This window comes from Urocitellus parryii, chromosome 10 (genome assembly GCF_045843805.1).
Source record: "Urocitellus parryii isolate mUroPar1 chromosome 10, mUroPar1.hap1, whole genome shotgun sequence".
In the NCBI taxonomy this organism is placed as follows: Eukaryota; Metazoa; Chordata; class Mammalia; order Rodentia; family Sciuridae; genus Urocitellus; species Urocitellus parryii.
Genome location: NC_135540.1, coordinates 109372657 through 109387696, shown reverse-complemented (window position 1 = coordinate 109387696; position 15040 = coordinate 109372657).

Genomic DNA, 15040 nt, shown 5'->3' with positions numbered 1-15040 from the left:
GAAGTTTTTTCATGCAAAATGGCTTATAGGACTTCAAACAGTTGCATATGTCAGAAGTCATTTTCAGAGTGGCATTTAATGTGCACAGGTGATCAGGATTGGCTGAGATAGTTACTAATAATGGTTACCTACACCTCTTCTATATTTCCCTGGTGGGGTTCATTAGCATTGCCAAGTGATTTAAATTGAATAGGTTAGGAGCATAATTTCAAATGGTCGAAAGTCTTTAGAGAAAGGAAGTTCATAAACTGTAATAGATGATTGGGGGAGTTAATTTCATTCCAAGTGAAATTAAGATGCTTGAAACAGACATAAGCTTTAACCTCCATATTATTTTCATTAAAACTAAAAGTAGAAAAAATACCACATCAGCATAATGTATAGGTCATGGAGAACTACGGGCTTTGAGAATTTATTAAAGGTTCCACTTAACATGAGCTACAGAAATCAGAGTCATCTGTAGGCTATTAGCTTACAGAAGCAGTGGGCAGAGTCCAAAAGACATACTATAATCAGACCAAGATGAATAAGCTCTACTTCAACAGCCATTGTCCTTTGCATTAAACAATGAGTTATTTAAAGTTGTAAGAGCCTCAATGGCAAAAACTAACATTTGAAAAATATATTTAAAAGTCACAGATGTGGTTCTCTGATATGACCATATTCAGACTGTAGAAAACTTTGATGAGAAAATTAAGAATCAATAGGGATGGAGACAGATAGGAGAGAAATGTGTTCAAAGGGAAGAAGATGGGGACCTGAACAAGTGGAGGCTCTTGTGAATTGTGCTACTATAAACATTAATGTTCCTGTATCACTACATATGCTCATTTCAGTTCTTCAGGTAATTATGGAGGAGTAGGCTAGCCAGGCCATATGGTGTCTTCAATCCTAGTATTTTGAAGAGTCTCCATACTGTTTTGCAAAGTGGTTATATTAAATTTGCAGCCCCACCAACTATGCATAAGTGTACCTTTTCCTCACATTCTTAACAGTATTCATTATTGTTTAGCAAAACTATTTCTAAATCGTTCATCAGGGTATTAAATGCTAGGGATTGGTCACACAATTTATACACGCTACATATTCTAAAGATTAAAAAGGTACAAAATCTTGTGAAAGAACCAGCACACTTCTAAAATATTTTTCTTTAGTCACCTGGAATTTACTACTGACTGCCTTGAAGATGGACATTTGGGGGTTGATTTGTAAATAAGGAGCCTACATAATCCATGTGAAAGTGAGAATGAAAAGGCAGTTATTACCATTCACTTTACAAAACCACAGACCAGTGGTTGTTTGTTGTTGTTGTTGTTTATGTCATGATTATGGTCCATCACATAAACTCTGGAAATGATGGAAATAAGTCTGCTACAGTTATGCAAACCCCTTTGAGAAGATGTTTAACAGGTGAATTATATAACTCAAGGGAACCACAGATACACTTATTAGTCATTTCTATATAAGCATTTGTGTTTCCATAATGAAAAAATGATTCTTATTATATACTAGAACTTTTTCTTTCATTATCCTGTGAGATTATATTAATGGTTATAAAATAGAACATTAGAGCCTCATATTAGTGTTTGTTCCCAGGTTTCCTTGACCTCCATTTACCTAGGCAATTAAATAAGGAGAGTCAGTAAAAAGCTATTTCTAAGAGATAGACATTTTAATGTCACTAAATCTAATACAACTTCTAATAATACAACTAAATGAGTTTTCCCCATTGGAGGTGAGCAATTATTCTTTTATAAAAGAGGAATATGCATCAAATATTATATCTTACTTGGAGTTTTGACATATCTGTAAAGTTTAATAAATTTCATATACTAAAGCTATTTTTAAAATAATTTAGTATAATTTTCTGAAATTATAATAAATAGTTATGGAGTTTCAATAATATAGTTGTTCTTTTTAAAATATTATTTTAATAATAGTGGTTGAGTCTGGTATTTTCTGTATGTTATTCTTGATGTTTTTTCCCTTGCCTCATTTGCGTATTACTTGGCTTTAGATATTCACTTTGGAATCAATTACAGAGACTTAAATGGAAAGAAATACTATTTTACATGAATATAGGCAAGATTTCTATTTTCTCAGGAATAATGTCTGGAGCATAATGTAGAGCTGTTGACCAAACTCCTTGCCTTACTTCTCCCTGGTGATGTGACTCTGGGCATAACCTTACTAAACTATACTCAGACTTCTCATAAATGGGTATTACACAGGTATGTGCCTCATGTTTATATGATACTTAAATGAGTAGATCCATGTAGAGTTCTTCTTCAGGGCCTGTCAAGGTAAATCTAGCTCTACAAATGTTAACTGTGTTTAATAAGAATTAATGGTGAACAGAGGAAGAGAAAAAGAAATAACTTGAAAATAAAGAAAGGGATAAATCTAGCTCCTGGCTTACAGTAGATTGATGACATGGACACTTTTTCATCAGGAGGACGCAAGAGCAGAATGGAAAGCTGATTTGGAGTCAAGTGGCTTGAAGAACTCCATTCTCTAGGCAGAGTCTCAACCTGTGGACAGCCAGCCATCTGATAATCTAAGGTAACCCAAACATCTATAAATGTGTAGAAATGCTTGCCTGGCACATAATGTCGGTGGCACCTGTGATCAAAGTGAAAGTGGAAATGATCATAAAGAAAACGATAGAGAGGGTCCCCTGTTGCTATAAAATTAATATTATGATCCATTCATCCAAAACTCGTGTGTTGACAGTCATCAATGTGATAGTATTTGAAGGGGTTATTTGGGAGGTGATTAGATATGATCATTGAGCTTTTTCCTGCTCCTTCTGCTATGTAAGGACCCAGCAAGAAAACCAGCTCTCTATGACCTAGTAAGCTGACCCTCACTAGTAATTGACCAAGCTGGCACCCTAATCTTGGATGGCCAGTTTCCAGGAAATAAGGCCAATATAAATATGTTATTTATAAAATACCCAGTCTGTGCTACTTTGGGATAGTAGCCAAAACAAACTAAGACACCTATGAGCAAGATTAGCAGTAGATATACCTCTGATATACATGGTTCTGATTAGCAAGGACTCACATAATTTCTCCACTGTTTTAACTTAAGTATCAACAATATATCAAGGTCAACTGTACTTAAAAATTAAACTATCCCAATAAAGAAGATACAATTGTTAAGATTTATTGCTAGTTTCTATAAGAACATTTTCTAACTGCAAAGAAGATCAAAATTTATTTAAAAACACATTGTGGGCAATTTATGCAAGTCTTCCCTCCTGAAAGTAGCAGCAAGATCATTCTTTTTTCTACCAGTTATTACCTCTAAATTAGAAAAAGGAAGTCCATACTAATTGTTGTAGTTTGGATCTGGAACATCCCCCAAGGGCTCAAGTGTTCAAGATTCGGTCCCTACCTGGAAGTACTACTAGGAGGTGGTGGAAAAATTTAGGAACACCTAAGTCACTGGGAGTGTGTCCTTGAAGTGTATATTTTGTCCTCTGCTCCTTTGTGTCCCTCTGCTTTCTGGCTGCCATGAGATGGGCACCTTTGTCTGTAACACGCTCTCTGTCATGATGCTATCATCACAGACCAAGAAAAACAGAGCAAGTGACCATGGAGGAAAACCTCTGAAGTTGTGAGCCAAAGTAATTTTTTCCCTGTAGTTGATTTATCTCAGTTATTTTATCATAGTGATGGAAAGCTGCACAATACACTAATATTATTGGCAAATTTCAAGAAGTTATCAGGATATGGAAAATGGAAATGGCAACCACATATACATTTTGAAAATTTAATTTTCCTAAATGAAGTGCTGTAAGGTGAAGAAAGAAGGATATATGGTAGCAGTGTCTTCTGGTGATTTGATTAAATAATACTAAAACTAAAAGTAATTAGGACAAAAACAGGAATGATTTTCAACATTTATTAAGTCATCATAATGTACAAGGTACTGTATGTTAAATAATGTAGTATTGTCCAACAGTTCTATGAGTTAAGACACTTATGAAGACAGTTAGATAACACACTTACTTAATAAGTTAGAAACTGGGACCAGAAAAATTAAATCAATTACCCAAGATCACAGATCATGCTGAAGGGATTACTAAAACTCCATGTAACAGAGGTGGTTAAATTGATATTTTAAACCAAGAGCACTGTAAAGACCAACAGGTACAGAAAATTATTTTAAGATTAGGGACATCATATGACCTTAGTCATACATTTGAAAATGGACTAGACCAACAGCCAAATGTACAAGGAAAGAAACTAAGGGTATAATATTCACCTATTTGTTGGAAACAACTGGAATTTATTAGCTTCACTTTACTTCAGTGCTGAGTGAACAAAGGGAGAAAACAGGGGTGGATAGGGAAGTTACAGAGTCTTTGGAAGACAAGGACATCTTGAATACACGGAACAAAGCAGAGAAGATGAGAGACATGCAGAATTCTGATTTCTAATGTGAGAATATCTGAGCACTATGAAGTATGAACAGAAAGCTGTAGAAGGGAATGAGACAAAAGCAGAAAAGGTAATAGGCATAAAAGTGAAAAAAATTATGACAAAAGACAAATGTTAATAACAAAAGTAAGATAAGATTGGAAGGTTTAAAAATAATAAATTTGCATCCTATAAAACCAGATGAATGAGCAGTTAAACTCCATTTATGTATGTGTCAAAATGCATTCTCCTGTCACATGTAACTAATTAGAACAAATACAAAATATTTTAAAAGATTAAGTCACTATGTACTAAGATAATGAGATAATAAATGTGTAAGAACCTTGAAAAAGTAATAAATTCAGAGGAAATCACATTTGCCTCCCTAGGGGATAAAATGAGAATATTTAAAAGAAAAGGGAAAAGTAACAAAAAAAATGTGATAAAATAGATGACATAAAATGTTAAAAAAAGAATTAGAGGGAATTTTGGATAAACAATCATATATTTATAATAAAACAATAATTGTGACATATTGTGGGGAAAAGTTGCTGGAGTATGTTGTCATTTTGAACTTTAGACAGAAAATAGTCACCACTTTTCTAGCAAAGCCAAAAAAAGGAGGTCTGAATTCATGAACAATCTGAGAAATTATTTATATTTTAAGACACAAACAATTTAAGAATCCAAAAAAGACTAGGGATGTAGCTCAATGGTAGAGAACTTGCCTAGTGTGTAGAAGGCCCTGGATTCCAACCCCAGCACCAAAATAAAATCAAACAAAGTAAAATAAAAATAAAACTATGAAATAATTAAATTACAAAGTAACATTAATTTTCTCCTGTAGACAAGATAATTGAAAACAATGGGTAGCCTCTATGAAATACTTAATGGAATGCTCAGGACCAGGAAATTTTACATGCTGTAAAATTACCTTTAATGAATATTAATATTCATTACATTATTTTACAACAGTAAAATATTTCAGAGAAATGAAATTTCAGCATATGTACTAGCAATAAATTTGCTTGAAAAACATCCTAGCTAACAGAAATGACTCAAAATTAAGTTTGTTTGTTTGTTTTTTAATAAAAGCTGCATTCGCTTGTGGTCACTGTGACAAAATACATGTGAATAATGACTTAAGAGAAGGTAAGATGTATTCTGGCTTAAGGTATTAAAGTTTTCAGTCTGTGGTCAGCTGACTTCATTGCTCTGCATCTGTGGTAAGACAGAGCATCTTGTTGGAAAGGGCATTGTGTAGCAGAGTTGCTAACCTTATGATGGCCAGAAAATGAGAGGAAGGAGGAGGAGGAGGGTAGAGGAAGAGGAGGAGAGAAGAAGAAAAGAAGGAGAGGAGGGGACTGAGAGAAAGAGGGCAGGAACTAGAAATATCCTTCCAGGATTCATCCTCTGACTTAAGTCAGATTTGTATCACTGGGACAAAAATATCTGACAAGGACAACTTAGAAAAGCAACAGTTTATTTTAGGCTAGTGGTTTCAAAGTTTCAGAGAGAACAGAGAGAAGAAACAGAGAGTTCCTCAGTGAACTATATCCAGCCTATAGGAAGCTTACAGTTAGCCTATCCCTACCTGCCTACAATTATCACCCAGTTAATTAATTCAGGTGAAATAATCTACTTACTAGGTTATAGCTCTTATAATTAATAATTTCAGCCATGCACATTCTTGCATTATCTCACACATGGGCTTTTGGAGGACACCACATATCCTGGTTCAGTAATGGTTTCAACACCCTCAGTGGTCTACTTCTTCTAATTGTACCCTACCTCCTACAATTTTTACCAACTCCCAATGCCATTAAAGAAGGCCAATTTGAGTGAGTACCATGATGAATCAATCTAGTGATGTGGCCAGTGTACTCATAATTTAATCATCTCCAAAGCCCCAACAATGAATACTGCTGTATTGAGGACTGAGCTTTGAATACACCAGCCTTTGGAAGAAATTTCCAATCTAAGCCATAAAAATAGCTATTATTCCTTGAGCATTTCCTATTTGACAGGCACAGTGATTTGGGCATTATATAAGTTTACTTGTGTAATACTTAAATTAACTCAAGGAACTAGCAATATTGAGGTCTTAATCAGTTTGGGCTGCTACAGCAAATAACCATAGACTAAGGGATTAAAAAACAGAAATTTACTTCTCATAATTCTGTAGGCTAGGAAGTCCAAGATCAAGCTATCACCAGATCCAGTGTCTTCAGAGGGTTCATTTCATGGTTTACAGTCGTATGTCTTCCTATGTATGGTGTTCTTTGAAGGCAGTGAGTAGAAATTCTCCAAGATAATCAATCTTTGACAAGGTAGATTGCCCAAGAAAAATGAAAATCAAAGCGAACTATTTTACATTGTATAAGAATTGCTATTTTGTGTTGCCAAATATGCTATGCTTGGTAACTATTAATGGGTCCAGAGGTGGAGCTTTCCCAAGAGAGAAGCAGTTCTTACATGATATGGAGTCTCAGGGTAAAATAGACTCTATTTGGTCATTGTCCATATACCTTGGCCCATAACAATAGCAGTCCAATTCCAAAAATCATACAGCTTTTCAAGGAATAATATTATAAGACTGAAGTTATTAAACGATCCTTCCTTTTAATATGTTGACCCAAACATGGAAATCTAGTTGCTGTTGATGACTCCCCCAGTGTGATCACTTGTGTTTAACATGATTATATTTTAAACTAATGTCTAGGCTTGCCCCATTGTATTTAATTGTTTTTGTTGTTCTTGTTGTGTGTGTGTGTAAAGAAAGAGAATACAAGAATTGGTTCATGTAATTATGGAGAGTGAAGGTTCATGTAATTATGGAGAATGAAAGTTTCCATGATCTTCAATCTGCAAGCTGGAGAACTACTAATGGTGGTTCAATTCAGTATGAATCTGATGACTTGAGAACCATGGGAACCAGTTGTGTACATCCTGACTGTAGCCCATTGAAGATTACATACTGTGTTAGTCCCAGTTGGATTATAGCTGTTATGGCTCAAATAGAGTGTATTCTTCCTTCCTTCAACTTTTTGTTCTATTTGATCCCTAAATGAATTGGATGATACTCTCTGACATTGGCGAATGTGATAATTAATTTTATGTGGCCTAATGCATAGCTTTTAAAACAGCATTTCTGGAGGCTGTGTCTGTGACTCAGTGATAGAGCACTTGCCTGGCGTGAGAGAGGCACTGGGTTTGATTCTCAGCACTGCATGTAAATAAATAAAATAAAGGTCTATCGACAACTAAAAAAAATAAAAAATAGCATTTCTGGGTGTGTTAGAATGTTTTCAGAAGCAATTAGCATTTCAATCAGTAAACTGAATAAAAAAAAATTTTCTTCACCAAAGCAGAGGAGCATCATTTAATCTCTTAAAGTCTGAAGAACAAAATTGATCATTAATTTAAATTAGGCTGGATGCAGTAGAGCATACCTGTAATTCCAGAGACATGGGAGGCTGAGGCAAGAGGATTACAAGTTGTAGGCCAGCCTCAACAATTTAGTGAGGGCCTAAGCAACTGAATAAGACTCTGTCTCAAATTTAAAAATAAAAAAGGACTATGGATGTAGCTCAATGATAGAATTGTCCTAGATTCAATCCACAATACCAAAACAAAACAAAACAAAAAACCAAGATATTGTGATATGTTTGCTAAATCTCCCTGGTTTTTAGGTAGAGTTTGAGTGAACATTGCAGGAGTTTGCTTCTAAGAATCTTCTTTTGTTAGGTTTCTGTGGCTGATCAAGTGTCCCTGCAATTTAAATTTTCTATTTTGAAATGTTAAAATATGTAATCCGATTTATATTCATGTCCATTAGGCCAGAAATGCATTTTATCTATTAAATATAAATTTAAACCTTATTTTTGAGTTTAGGATTGACTTCTCAAAGGTTAACTTCATTTCTTTGATTTCCAATATTTTGAAAGATAGAGGTGCATATTTAATAGATCCCCAAACTCTTGAGATAATGTAAAAGTCCTGAACCTAAAATATAATATTATTTCAATTATATGTTTAATAAACTGCCTTTCAGCTGCAACGTTCAATGTGACATATGTGATTTTATTGTGTAACTCTTAAAACCCAAGAATAATAATTGGAATTGCTTAAGAAAGTAGGCAAAGAGGCAGCCACAATCTGCTTTCTCAGAAACTCAGTAAGACAAATCCCATTTTTTTTTCTAACTTATATTCTATAGTTGTTATGCTATAAACACTGTCCTTCGTGTACTGGTTGTGTGTGTGTGTGTGTATATATATATACACACACACATTCCTGTTCATCCCTATATTCTTAACCTGCCTGAACATCTGGATTCCTTACAAAAACAGGACTTAAATTTTTTTTTCAACAGAGAATGAGATGAGATTACAATATAAACATTTAAAATGAAATTTGAATTACATGGTAAATAGATATGATGTGGGTGCCTTTTTGGGCTTTTTGTTCCAGAAGCCACATGTTTCCCACTCCACAGAGTACTGTGTTCCTCTTAATGAAGCCCAAGTGTTCTGTATTGCTGCCCTATAATTTTCTGGACAGAGTGAGCAGTTATCTGTGCCAAGAGAGAACTACACACTTCATTATCTTTTCAATAGGCTTGAAAATTATTTGTTTAAAAATCTTTTCCACTGTCACTTTCAGAAGTGTTTGCAAAAGTGATTGTTATAGATTTCCCTCTCTAATTACAATTTCAGAATTGCTTCACATTCATTCTCTCCTATATTTCAATAAGAAACTGAACTAGAAGTTTAAAAGTCACCTATTTCTTTCCCAAGGATCATCCCTCTTAATTCATCAATATTTTGGTTCACAAATGCTCTCTTCACATGTATTCAATTATTTACTTGTCATTCCCATGAGAGCACTTCATAGTGTATCTTCTGAGGGACAGATTGTACCATGTCCTGAATTTCTCTCTTCACTACCCACAAAATCATCACATAACTGTGCCAGAAATTTATCTCCTACAAAATTGCTGATGTGTTTTAGCTTAAGGAATACTATAATTCTGGGGTAGATTTTGACCATAATTTCCCACAGTATATTTCTAAAATAATTCACCATCCAATTCAATAAACAGCTTTATAATTTCAATAATCTTTATGGAGACCCAAATATAGTGCCTATATAGAGAATTTATAATTTTTAAACTCTAGGCTGGGCTTTTCAAACTACTTTTAATTCTAGATCTACGTAATGGCTAATGAGCAAAATCAATCTGAAATAGCATTAATTCCTGACTACTATAGATTGAATGTTGAGGGTTCCATTGTTGCCAGCTACAGGCTGTGTGTGTGAGTGATGAGCATTTGAGTGTATGGGAGGACTGGCCTGGTGTTAAGTGCTCTTTGGGCCACGCAACACACTTGTGCACTTTCCTCTCACTCTGCCTTTTATCCCACACAGCACCTGAGATGAGTGTGGCCTTCCAAGAAGTCAATCTGCTTATCTGCAAGGCATCACAAAGCTAGACTCAACCCACTGAAACCTGACCCCTTGCCTTATTTGGAAAGAACATTCCATGGAACCTCACTTTGCGTCCTCCCCACATTAAAATAAAGAATCAGGTACAAGCTTTCTCTCTTTCCAACAGACCCCTAAGGTTGAGAGCCTTCCCAGACTTTGAAAACGTATATCTGTATGCTTGCGTGCTTTTGCCCTCCAAGGTGACAGTATTAAGAGGTGTAGTGAATCATTAGCATCTTACTGGAGATACTTTGCATTTTGGCATGCTCTCCTGAAGGGGGTATATGGAAAACTCACCTGGTCCTCTCTCTACTTCCTGGCTCATGATGTAAGCTGTAGCTCTTATATATATTCATATCATACACCACCATGTACCATTTTCAACTTTTCAATAAGCTTGCCCAAACAAATGAGCTGCCCATTTATACTTCCAAACTGTGAGTTAAATGAACTTTCCCTTTATTTAAGTAAATCTTCTCAGGTATTTTATCACAGTGACACAAAACCATTACTTTGGCCTTATCATACACTACATTTTCTCACCAAATAGTTCCCACCTCCAATTAGTACCCTTATTTTATTAGTTTTTCTACAACATGGAAGATAATAATTATTGTCCCTGCCAAGACCTGTTTTATATAATGAGGATTTCAATATTTTTGTTCAGTTGGATCAGATTTTATATCTGTTGGATTAGAAATCAATGCACTATATATAATTTGGTGGAACTGTTGCCTACATCTATCCCACCATGTTTTGAATACGTTTTCCTGTTCTGTTGAAGTCAGCACATTAATATCTTGATTTTTCAGTCCTGTGCATCTAGAGCTATGGATTTGATTTTGATTCAGACAAATTGTTTAAATTCATCCAAGAATTGAAATAATGAAAAACTAGAGAAAGAAAGGTATCTTTTGCTCTGTTGTTCATGCTATGAAGTACAGTCTAGGAGATTTCGGGTCTAATTTCAGGAGTTATAGTAAAAATACCATTTTTACAGCTCTATAGAACTTTAAAGGCAACATAACAACATACATTTTGTTCATTTGGATTATGACTTAAACATACCATTATATTTGTGGCTCTAAAGTATAGATTTGCCTTGGAATGATGATCTATTGTGGCTATGGTATCTGTCTCACACTGTGGTCTTCTTATAGAAGAGGTACCAGTTTTCTTGATAACCATTCTGCAGCACATATTTGACTTATCTAACCTAAACCTTCCTTCCATATATTTTTGATGAGTCTATATGAAATTTATATCCTATGAGAAATTCTTTTCTACTTAAAATTGAGTGGATTTCTTTTGTTCTGCACATGAATACTGACTGATAAAATAATTGGTAATTATTGTTAGAAAGTAATGGTTTCATAAGGAAATGAGGATTTGGAGGTAAGGGATCTGATTTCCTTGGCAATGTCTGTACTAGCATGAGTTTAAAACATGGTAGCCTGTGACATTCAATATTAGAAGAGTTCCTTTAATTACTAATTATGTGACATTGGTTGAAATCATAAACCAGAGATTTGTGGCCTATATTTAAATACAGTTTTGCCATCTATTAGCTGTGTGATTTTTTAAAATTTTTAACCTATCTGCCTCAATTCCAAACCTGCATAATAGGACTAATTTATAGCTTTATTATAAAACTAAGATGAATTAATATATCTTGAAAAAACCTAGAAAGATATCTGGTATGGAATGGTCTCTTTGTTATTTGTAAGTACTATAGTTATTATTGTTACCATTATCGTTGTTCAGTTGTTATGATTCAAGAAACGTCAAGTATAAAATTTTACTTTACATGTCAGCTAAGAGATTAGCCCTTCACAGTTTTCCAGATATTTGAAAAATCAAGAGATTTCTTGGTCAGAGACAAAAGAGAGCGTATTATTCACTGTGCTAACACTAGCCAGAATTCATTGTGTTTGAATCTATATCCTAAGCCTACATTCCTATGGGACAACAACAACAACAAAAAATCAGCAGAAATATACACAAAATGTATTATAGTACAGGAAAGAAACCTCAAGCCTGGGGATAAGAACCATTTTTAATGGCTATTAAACTTTCCTGATCTTGGTCCCAGAGTAAAATATTATCACTATCATACTGGGCTGTATATAACTGGACTTTGGCACTATGTCTGTCTCTCTAGGCTGTCTACTACACAAACATATTTGAAAAGATGTTATGGACAAAGGTCATCAGTTCCTTTGCTCACAGAATAGGAAGAAATGTTTAACAATTGTGGAGAATTGTGTTCAAAATGTCTACTGCTTATTTCTGTGCTCTCTTTATTTCTGTTTAATTTTTCCATGAATATATGCACTTTAATGACTTCTCTGAGAAATCCAAGTGACAGTTCAGAGTATATTTGTTCTCATGCAGCATTTAATTAATGCTCTTATCAACAAGATCTCTATATTGTGCCGATTTATGAAAGAAAGAGCTATTTAAAAATCAGTACCTGAATAAGGTAATTATTTAAAGCACTCAAGTTTAAATGGATCAGTTTGGATTTTATTTTAAAGCAACTGACATGTCTCATAAATTCAAAAGAAAATATGAATAATATTTCATAATACAGGAATATGAAAGGTATTCATTTTCTCTGATTTGGCTAAAGTTAGTTGTTCAAATTTTAGACCTGGAGTTTTCTTGTGGCCTAATGGAGGATTTTCATAAAGTCTTATTAAATATGTGAATTTTCATATTTTGATTAATTCACTTCAAAGGTAGAGAATTACATGGAATTGTTGCACAATTTAATGGACAAATCATGGATTTGACATTTAATATGCTAAAAATATTGTTTTAGGCAGTATATTTAGCTTTTGCTCAAAATAAATTATCCAAAAGGCATACCAAAGACATGAGAACATTAAAAAAACGAGAGATTAAGTGACATGGTGGTTAGTGTGCAAAGATTTTTTATATATATATATATATATATATATATATATATATATATATATATATAATTGGAGTGGAGGAGAAAGTATAGAGAAAAAGAATTATATTTAGAGGAATAATGACTGAGAACTTTCTAGAACTAGGAACACCAGCAGATTCAAAGAATCCTAGTGAATTTCAATCAAAGGGCGTGAAAAAGCATAATTCCCACATCAAATAACATCATAGACTTCTGGAGAAAATGAATATTGAATATGCGTGAGAAATACATAGTCTAGTAATTGGCATAGGAACATGCAGTTAGGCACAAATTTTCAACATAATCGACTTTGAGCTTGATACATAGTCCAGGTCAGTGGAAAGGTTGTGGAAACAGGTTTAAGCTTCACTGTATAAACAGTGAAAAGCTAGGTATGCTAGCTTTTCTCCTATGCCATACCTAGTTATGGGATAGCTGTGAAGGCAGACAGACAGGAAATGATGTCAAGCCTGACTCTGTTCAAGATTAGTTCACAAAGTTTTCTGAAATTTTGTCTGTGGTGTGCTCAAATAATACAAAGCATGCTATAAATAATCTAGTGTTTCAGTTCTATTATTAAATACTAGCTGTTGTTTTGTAATTTTAAAGTAGTAAGAAATGATGTTTGATTTAATAAAAATTATAATAATGTGTGCCTAATAACAAGTTATTAATAGTGATTTTCTGTGTAAACAGAACTTCATTATTCTAAGCAAAAATGTGAAATTATGAGATCTTGCTTTCAGAAAATAGTACCATATTGCCTTAAAATAAGCTAATTAGCTGCTTTATTAAACATTACATATACCTGATTTTCCTTATGGAATAAAAGGTATCCAAATTGTAAACTTTGCTTTATTTTGCTTGATAATAGTGTGACCAAACATGTATTTATGAAGATAATGAGTAATGAAGAAAAAAAATAGATTTTCTAGTTTCATCCTTGGTGCTTAATAGAGACTCTATTTTTCAATTATAACATTTGTTCCAACTCCATCCCAGTTCTGTTTCATTTTTAATCCTCTTGTTTTGGCCTCGTTCTTGTAATTTGTGCCTGTGTATTGTAAATTTTCTAGAACATTTCCTGCCAGATAATTTCTATTTGACATTAAACTTCAGTCTTTCTAGTCATGGATTCTTTAGGATAGAAAACAGAGTTTCAATTTTGTTTGATAGGGTCCACATACCAATTATAGTAAATGTGTCAGAGCCGCATCCACCTCTATACTCCTGGAGAAACCATGACAGTGGTCCACATTCCCATTAGATAATAGAAATGTTTGCAATAAGATTTATGAAATGCATATACACTTTGTTCTTTTATTTGCTCTTTTATGTTAACATTATATAGACAAAATATTAACAATTCTATTATAAATTAAATCATTCTCATTTACCCCATTTTTTTAACTTCTTGGGCTGTTTTAAAATACCGCTAGAGTTGAAAAATATTATATGAGAAACTTACCATATTGATAAAAATTGCTTTGTTTTTATACCTTTTGACATGTAAAACTATTTTATCTCAATGATATCAGCAAAGGTAGCAATAATCAAGAGGAACTCATTTAAATAATATTGATTGTTAAAACATATATCCAATAAGAAAACTGCAAGATGTCTGAGTTTATAAACAGAATAATAAACTGGAGTCTATCTAAAGAAAGAAAATCTTATTTATTTTATTTTATAGTTTCATGTAAAAGTAGCACTTTTATAATAAAAGGTAACCAATTTTCTGGGTGAACTTTTTAATTGCACCACTTTTTTATATGTTAGAAAGATCCCACTTAGCAATTCATGATTTCCCCCCAAATTTTCAGGACAGATTTATACTTTGTCTAACTGTATCTTTTTTTATATTTTAAAAAGAGTTTCAAGAAACTAACAACATTTAAAACCACTATGATAAAATATCATGTTATATCTCAATATAAAAAGCCACAATTACAATAAATTCCATTCTGATAAGAAACCATGTAATCATTAGAGTATTTAAAAAACCACAATTTCAGATCAAATATATTTAAATAAATTTTAATAAATACAAAAAAGATAATGTTTAGCATTAACTTGCAAGTGATTAATTAGGAATTTTTAAACAGCAAACATAACGACACATTCATTAAAGGTCAAATTTTTCACATATGTAAAACTAGTGGCTTTTCCCAATTACAAGGTCACA